This window comes from Vigna unguiculata, chromosome 8, assembly GCF_004118075.2.
Source record: "Vigna unguiculata cultivar IT97K-499-35 chromosome 8, ASM411807v1, whole genome shotgun sequence".
NCBI lineage: Eukaryota > Viridiplantae > Streptophyta > Magnoliopsida > Fabales > Fabaceae > Vigna > Vigna unguiculata.
In genome coordinates this window covers 20,872,739-20,881,886 of record NC_040286.1, presented here as the reverse complement: position 1 = coordinate 20,881,886, position 9,148 = coordinate 20,872,739, and the positions used below count along the sequence as shown (strand labels likewise).

The following is a 9,148-nucleotide window of genomic DNA, read 5'->3' as shown; positions in this document are numbered from 1 at the left end:
AAATTTTAAATAGATAATAATTTGAAAATTTATTAATAGAAGTTACATATTGATTATTTATTTCATTAAAAGTTCTACTAATGTAAAACTCAATTTTCTAAATTTTCTCTATTTTTAAAGATTAATAAAATACGAGGAAGTAGTATAGTAATAAAAATTGATATTATACTTAGAGATTGTATTTATATTAATTAATAACATAAAAATACTTATTTATTTAGATTTATATTCAAAATTAATAATTTTAAATATTTTTTATACACATAATTAATATTAAATTTATAAAAAAATATCATTTAATAAAAAAATAACAATAATATGACAGTTTGCGATTAAAAAATAAAAATGGTTTACTTTATAAAAGAAATCCCCTCTCTTTGAATTTTTTCTTTCCCTCGTCTTGGCGGGCTTTGCCTTCCATTTTCCAGAATTTCCAACTCAATTCAAGTCATCACATTTGAAATTCCCGAATTTTAATACAATTTTATTTTCACGACAATATCTTCTATCAAGATCCCCTTTTGTCTCAGATTGTAGGGTTTATCATTCATTCCATGGCCGCAGAGAAGCTCAGGGATTTGACTCCACCTATTGATTTGCCTTTACTTGGCGCAATTGTGGCTGCCTTCTATGATCCCGGATCCATGGAACAGGTTGCACTTGTTTTCCATTTTCGTCACTCTTTCTATTTTTCGCTTGGGATTCCATTATTCAACGTTCTCCCAAACTTTTCTTCGCTTCAATGCGTCATCCTCTCGTCATTTTCAATTATCATTTGTCTTCTCCAAACTTCAATGCTTACATTTACGCAGTGTTAACGTGTCGTTGCGCAGCGAATTACCTGATTCTAGGGGATAATAGCGGCAGATTCTGTTTTGCGTTCACTGGGACTTTCTATTATTGGGAACATTCAAAAGGGTTTCAGGTCGTGTTTGATTTGGCAAGTTCTCGGATAGGGTTTGCCTCCAATAGGGTGATCGTGATGGTATGTGATGCGAGTTGGGGTTTTTGGAACAACTATTTCCCTTTATTTTCTTTTACGTCTCTCTTTGACTATTGACATTTGGGGAATTGTAGTTAATGCAGGGACGAAAACTAGGAGAAGTAGTGACAAACATGGCTATTGTAGTAGAACGAAGAAAGTGGGTGGTAATCACTAGCTTTTGCTTCTTTTTTTCCTTCTGCTTCCTGCCGCAACTTGTTCACTAGGGATCCAGAAAAAATATTGAAATACAATTTTTTATTGTTTTTTGTCTTGTAAGGCATGAAAGTATGGGTGTGGAAAAGATGGTTAAATATAGAGACTAATTTCGATGTGTGTATAGGCTCATTCTCCCATACTAAGCTATTGCACTTTCAAGAAGTTTATTTCCTCTCTTTTCTGTCTAAAGATTTTTTTTTTTTGTTTTACAATTCAATATGCTATTTTATTAATTTGGTAAAATGTGTTGACCGAAAGGAAGAATAAAATGGTTTTGTTAGTGTGTTAGGTTGATACATAATTTTCAAATGCACTGTTAGGACTGGGAAAATAGAGGAACATGTATCATTAATTTGAAATTGTGTATATAAAAAGGTAATGAATGACATGTTTATATAAGTTTTTGAATTTAAGATTTCAGAAGGTAGTAGCTAGAGTGGTACAAAAGTTGAGGTTTTATGTGGAGACTTTATCATCACTGCTTTGTTGTCAAAAAATGAAGCTACTATGTGAGAGAGGTTTAAATCTAAGCAGGTGGTTTCTGTTGGAGTCAGAAGTGAAGTTATTCTGTAATACATTTCTTTCAAACCCCAGCCCTTTTATGAAACACTTCTTTAATGTTGATCTGCTCTGATTTACTGCATCACCTCCTTCATTCACGTGTGGTGGATGGTGTATAATTAATATGCTGCAACTTGCAGGAAGAAGAAGCTTCCAACTAGGAACAAATTAAATTTAGTTTTAGCCATAACAGCCCATGAAATTCCTTTAGTTTTAGCAACAGAGGTACAAATAGGTGGTCTTAAGAGGAATAAACAAATATATTAACTAAAGAACTATTAGTTACCACAATAAATCATTGTCAAATAGTAAATTCCACATTGTTTCTGGTCTTATGTCAAATATATGTTCTTGTTTTTAAATGCTTTTCTTTTAGGAAACCCGTGGCTACCAAGTAGCTTAAGACGCATTGGCCAATGATATTTTATACAATGTGTGTATATATAGCTTGAATATGCACACATTCTGTTCATGCTCTTGACTAATTTCTTAATTAAGTAATTATGCCTTCTTCTCCACCAACGAAAATATAATAATCCCATCTTCATAATATATGTGTAGCTTTTATTGGTCAAAGATGGTTTTCATCACTTGCATGATAAACAATTGGTAATTACTAATATATTCTACAATTGTCTGGTATGTGTTATACCCACTTTTTTAGGTTTTTGGCTTTGTTGTTGATGGTGTTAAATAATATGTTGTTCTTTTATTTCTACATTCTTCATGTTCTTTAAGCACGATGTTGTAAGTGCTTCTGCTTCAGATAGTTTGATTTAGTTCAATTCTTCGACAAGTAGAAATTTGCTTCATTATTGATCTTTGTTTTATGGTTTCTTTGAGACCAACTTCAGTCCTCACTATACTTAGCTAACTACTGGTATATCCTGATACTTACGTTATATGCTAAATTTGTCACAGGTTCAATTGCCAAAGCACAGGTTTGAGTTGAATTTATTTATTTTTCGCTGCTGACGGGTGAATGAAGTAATATGATTTTATTTAAATATAACAATGATTGTGTGGAATAGGGTTGAAATGTGAACCAATTGACATCTTTATTCTATACACATTATACACATATACATACCGAAAACAATTCAAATTATTAAATATTTTCTTTTAATATTTAAATTAACTAATACTTTTTGTAAGTTTTAGTTTTAAAATAAATTTTTATTATAAAAGAGAAATTCATACAAAGAAAATAAGAATAAAATGCAAGATATTTTAATTACTCTATCCAAACAAAATATTTAGAAATGAAAAAATTTGAAATACAAATAATTTAAATATTATATATTTAAATATTTTTAAATTGTTGAATAAAAGGCTGTTAATTACATTTTTAATAAGCAAATGTAGCTAACATACTAGTATTGCGTATACGCCGTAGTCAAAATTTGAAATCCATTTGAGTGTTAGAATGGTGCAGTAGTGAATGAAGAGGTCTTAGTATTATTTTAAGTGGGAAAAGTTTGGTGTGAGGCATTATGCCTGAGGTGATAATGCTGTAAGAATCTAACGTAGACCAAGATTGATGGTATATCAGCTTAGCTTGAGTAGTTTAGAATTTGTCGATTCAGCAGTCTAATGGTATTTTAGGATCTAATTTCTAGATTATGCAAAATAGTACTTTAGGACCTCAAAGTTAAGGGTTGAAGCTGGAATTCCATAATTATGGCCAAGTTATGACAACCAAAATGAAAAATAAAGAAATAACCATAGTGTCAAGATGGATGGCGGCAACTCACAACTCAACATTGGTGGGTTCAAAATTGATGAAGAGAGAATACCCAGCCACAACATTGGTGGGTTCAAAATGATTAAAGTTTTCGTTCTAGAGGTTGGGCAAGTTAATTTACTCGAATGTATATATAATTAATATTATAATGTAAGTTAACATTTATGGATTTTTATTCAATCTGTAATTTAACATACAGTACAATTTCATTGAAGGAAGAGGTGAATATTACGATAAAGTGAAAGAGAGAATCCCTATACTCTAAGGCCACTCAATAGAAGAAAATTCCCCCAAGAGAATAAATATTGAATATTTCACTTTTAATAGCAACCAAAAATAAGAATTCGGAGGAATCTCAATCAAACAAGCAAATTCGAATGAATTTGAAAAGAACCTTGTACCACTGAATACTCTCCAAAATTCCTGTTAAAATCTCATCCAGAGAATTTTTTTTTTTTTTTTCCAGTGGTGATGCATAATTGATCAATTTATACGATAATGGAAATTCGGCATCACCTTCAACAACCACGTTGTAGTCAAAACAATGAAAAAATATGAAGTTTCTTCTTTAAAACTTTACTCCACACTGAATTTTGTAAGTACTCTGGCACCGAATTTTAACCAACTGTAAGTTAAAACACAACATAAGACGTTAAAGATACAGATCCATCTAGTACTAAAGGTAGACTGATCAGGGCTTACTCATATAACACTATCATGGAAAGAAAAAATAGCAATGATAACCGATTTTGCAACAGTGTTAAACTAAGGCTATTTACTATCTCAAGAAATTGAATAACAGAAATAAACAAGATATATCTATTAACACAAAACATCAACATCCACAGTGAGCTTTTTTGATTTAATCTTGCACATGAGAAAACAAGAAAACAACCAGTAGCCACAAGTATCCCCTACCTTTATGTAAATATTTTTTTGTGCATGAAAAAGCAGATAGCATTCGAATGCATTGCTACAACGACTATAGGTTATGGATGTTCTTATTTGCCTTTCACGAGTTACTTCTGCCTAAATTTTTTCTGTTCATTGTGTAGTTTAAGACTTTTTGGCTTTAATAAATGAGACTTAGGAGTTTGATACAAGCCTTAAAATTGGTGGGTATTATTATGATTCTTTCCCTAGAATGTTAGTTTCTACTTAAATATTTTATGAGGATTTGGTATTGATCATGACTCAGTTGTGTTATATGGATTATAAGTAAACTCTTGGATTATGCACATCGCTCACTCTGTCAGCACACGTGCTACCTGGCAAAAACGAGGTTGTATCTTTGTGGATTTTCACCAAGGAAGCTAACATGATAAATTGTCTTATCTAACTAGGAAATATATATAAAAGGTGTTAAAACTCCATAAGTGAGAAGACGCTATATAAAAGAAAAAAATTATGTGATTAATTCTTTATTAATGAATCCTTATACTAATATATATATATTTGTTTGCCATGCATGTATCGTGGATTGTTTGCTAAATGAACCAATGAAAAACGAGCCCTTTGAGGAAGACGTAGATGTATATCTGTGTATAAGGTGGAGGTGGAATTTGGCTCCAATGAAGACCAAACATATCTTAACCTAGGCAATTTGTTTTTGAGCTGGGCTATTTGATTGGACTCAAAAGGAATTTTTCTTTACGAATTAGAATAGTAGATGATGTAGGCATCTTGAATCATATATTTCCCCAGCTGTGATGCAACTGCATCGTAAAACATCACAAAGTTCCCTCATGTCATGGATCGAGCAGGGTAGGGCCAAGAATAAAAAACAACGGCTAGGGAGAGGAAAACCACCTTGCCAAAGTAGAAAGTGGGTTCGACCTTGGATGTGGATTCTGGAAACAATCAAGTGAGACAAACACGTCCACTCCACTTGTTTGACGCTGATATTAATAAGGATGTTTCACACATAATTTATTTAGATGTGGGAATTTAAGTACAAACTATTAAAGCTGCTGTCATTGCCAATAGCTCAAGTGTTTTATACTTACTAATAAAGTATGTATTAAACATAAGAGGCTTAAATATCTTTTTGGTCCTCATTTTCGTAGTGTTTGTTGCGGATGGTCCTTATTTTGACAGAATGTTTAAAATAGTCTTCATTTTCGCAATTCATGTTTTATTTGATCCTTTTATGTAACGCCATTTAAATCATCAACGGAACATTGTACAAGTGGCACGGCTTGTATTAGGGTGTGTTACGTGTACTGTACATATGGCTAATTAACGTTAATTTACTTTTCAATTTAGGGGAAATTTTGCAATTAGGGAAATTTCTTCATCTTCGTCTTTCTTGAGCTCGGATTTGCAGAGGAAGCAGCCTTCCACATGAGTATCTTTAACTTTTGGCCAGAGAATCTTTTTCTAAAATTTGCACCTCATGCAAAATATTAGCTGCAACTGCAATCCAATGATGAAATGACAAGTATCAGCTGTTTCCTCTGCAAATCCGAGCTCAAGAAAGACGAAGATGAAGAAATTTTCCTAATTGCAAAATTTTCCCTTGATTGAAAAATTAATTAACGTTAATTAGTCATATGTATAGTACACGTAACACACCCTAATACAAAGTGTGTCCCCTGTACAATGTTTCGTTAATGATTTAAACGGCGTCATAGAAAAGGACCAAATAAAACATGAATTGCGAAAATGAGGACCATTTTAAACATTCGGTCAAAATGATGACCATTTTAAACATTCTGTCAAAATGAGGACCATCCGCAATAAACACTACGAAAATGAGGACCAAAAAGGTATTTAAGCCAACATAAGAAGTATTTGAGATATTTTAACTTTACAAATCTAAAACCTAAAACAATACATTTACTATGGAAATATATATATATATATATATATATATATATATATATATATATATATATAGCCTCTATTATACAAAAGTGTAACTAGCTTTAAAACTAGACAAAGGACGTTTTTTTTCTTGGTGTGCTTGTTTCACTTATTCAATCAAATAATTTTCATATATGTAAAGATATGCTTTTGTCCTTGTTGAGGGTATTGAAATTGAGAGGGCTTGAAGGGAATACTGAGGTAAATACATTGAAAAAGAATAAAGAAATCGAGGACAAAAATAAGAAAGGAATGATCACACAGATTACGAAACAAGGTCAGTTTAAGAGTGGAAATCATGGGATGATAAAAAATTTCAAGGTGTATTGAAGAAGGGGTCTTACGAAACAAAATCGATAGATAAGTTACATGAAGGTAGTAGAAAATGTTAATGAAAAGCAACTGCTACACAAACTTAGTAGGCACAACTGATGACTTAACGGTAATTTTCTTTTAGCAACTTAGTAATTTTCTTTTAGTTACTTTTGACTTAACGGTAAAAAAAAGTGGAAAAAATGAAATAGGTTATTTATGTTCAAAAAGGGGTTGATAAGTTGTATTTAATACCAAAACACTATGAGAATGTCGTGAATGGGATAATGCAAACCAATGATGATGAGTGTAATAATTTGGGTCAGTGTTCTTGTAGATTTCTTGTATTAGTTCTTGTTCTATTCTTTATAATTTATTTTCCTGAATTAACATTTCTTGGACTTTACATCTTTGTCTTTTTAAACAAGTGCTTTAATCCATCTTCATCTTCATCTTCACCCTTTCTATTGACATCAATCCATTTCCATTCACACAATTCAATTTCCATCTAAAACAAAAATTCAATTATTGAATAAATTCCTAATTGGTATTCACATAAAAAGAATGTTTAGTGAATAGAACATAAAATATGTCCATAATATAAATGGTTTACACATCAATTTTGTGTAAATTGTGGTCTCCTAAATTAAAAGATTCTAATTTATATTGAAAAATAGTTTTTGCTAGTTATGTTACAAGAATACACATTGAGTTGATTTGGTTCACTAAAAAATATATTTAACAAAGCATTGAGCCAAATCCTTGAAAAACAAATTGGCACAAGTTGTTGGACCTATTGTGTATTTAACATTTAAACAAAAAAGAGTTATTTTTAAATTAGTTTAACTTTAATGGTATGTTTGGATGAGGCAATTTAAGAGAGTAATTCATTTATTTGGAGCATTTGAATTTCTTTTAAGTAAAATGACTTGTTTGGATGAAGAAATTAAAAGGAAATTGAAATTGTGAAATTCTAAGAAGATCTTTCAAATAACCAAAATAGTAGAATTTGAAATTGACTCAAAAAGGAAGAAAATTGAAATTCCACAATTTGTGGAATTTCTCATTGTTCAAGATTAGATATGCCAATTTTGCCCAAACGACCTAGATGACCTAGACAAATTGGGTCGGCTTGACGACATACACGGGTTGAGTTGGCTTGACAATCCAGACAGGCTGGGTAGGCCCGACGACACAAACGAGTTGGGCATGTTGATGATCAAGGTGGGTTAAGCAGGCCCGATGACCCAAATGGGCTAGGTGGACCAGATGACCCAAATGGGCTCAAAGACCTAAATATGTGAGGCGGGCTTGAAGACCCACACGGGTCGGACTGACTTGGAAACCCAAACGGGTCGAGTGGGCTCGATAACCAAGATGGTTGGGCGGGCTCGATGACCAAAACGAGCTAGGGGGCTCGATGACCTAGACAGGTTGAGCTAGGTAGACGACCCAAACATGCTTCGACAACCTACTTTGGCCTGACTAGCTGAATGATCCTGTGGGCCTAACGACCTAGATGGGTTGATTTCCCAAACGGGTCAGGCCAACGACCTAGACGAGCTAGGTCGAACCGTCAACTCAGACGAGTCGAGAAAGACCAACAACCTAGATAGTAAGAATATCACCATAAGATTTATAAAAAAGTAAATTGAGTGTCAATTTAAGGAGGAACAATATTACTTCATTTTTACAAAAAATGGGACTAAATTGAAACTAAAAACAAATATAGGGACCAAATTGAGTCATTTTGACACGTGACACAACTATGAAGTGACACGTGTAAAAAATTAAAAAAATTAAAAAAAATTAGAAATTGACACATGGCGTTGACTTTAACATTGTCTGGTCAAACTAACGGTAAGGACTAAATTGAATCATTTTTAAGAAAATGAGGACCAAATTGAGACAACAAAAATTTTGAGGACCAAACTGATATTACTTGACAAATAGAGGGACCAAAAGAATAACTTAACCTTATTTTTTATGAAGCATGCAAAAAGGCTATTGATTGCCTCAAGAAGGCCTTGACCATCACTCTTATCATTCAAGTACCAAATTGGACAACCCCATTTGAGTTCATGTGGGATGCATCAAATTATGCCTTGGAGGCTATCCTAGCATCAAATTATGCATCAAATTATGCCTTGGAGATCCATGATAGAAGATGAACAAAGAATCTTGTTGCAGACCACCTGAACAATATAAGTTTGCTAATGATGCTTCACCGATCCGGGATGACTTTTCCAACAAAAGTTTGTTGACCTTCCCTACTTTTTTTTCATCACCATGGTTTCTGAATATTGTTAATTAGCTTGTATCTTATGTTTTTCCTCCCTTAGCATCCAAACCTTAATGTGATAAACTTAAGAGCGATGCTAAGTATAATATTTGGGATGACCCGTATCTATGGAAGTTATTCAGTGACTAGGTTACTAGGAGATGCATTTCAAAGCATGAGATTG

The 9,148-nt window shown here is 32.6% G+C and overlaps 1 long non-coding RNA gene across 1 annotated transcript; it reads left to right on the top strand.

Annotated features, from left to right (window-relative positions):
- The first annotated feature begins 443 nt into the window (after positions 1 to 443).
- LOC114193219 lies at positions 444 to 1,291 on the top strand. Its single transcript, XR_003606239.1, has 3 exons — positions 444 to 653; positions 834 to 985; positions 1,078 to 1,291. It is a non-coding gene; the product is annotated as an uncharacterized LOC114193219 (long non-coding RNA).
- Positions 1,292 to 9,148: the final 7,857 nt, after the last annotated feature.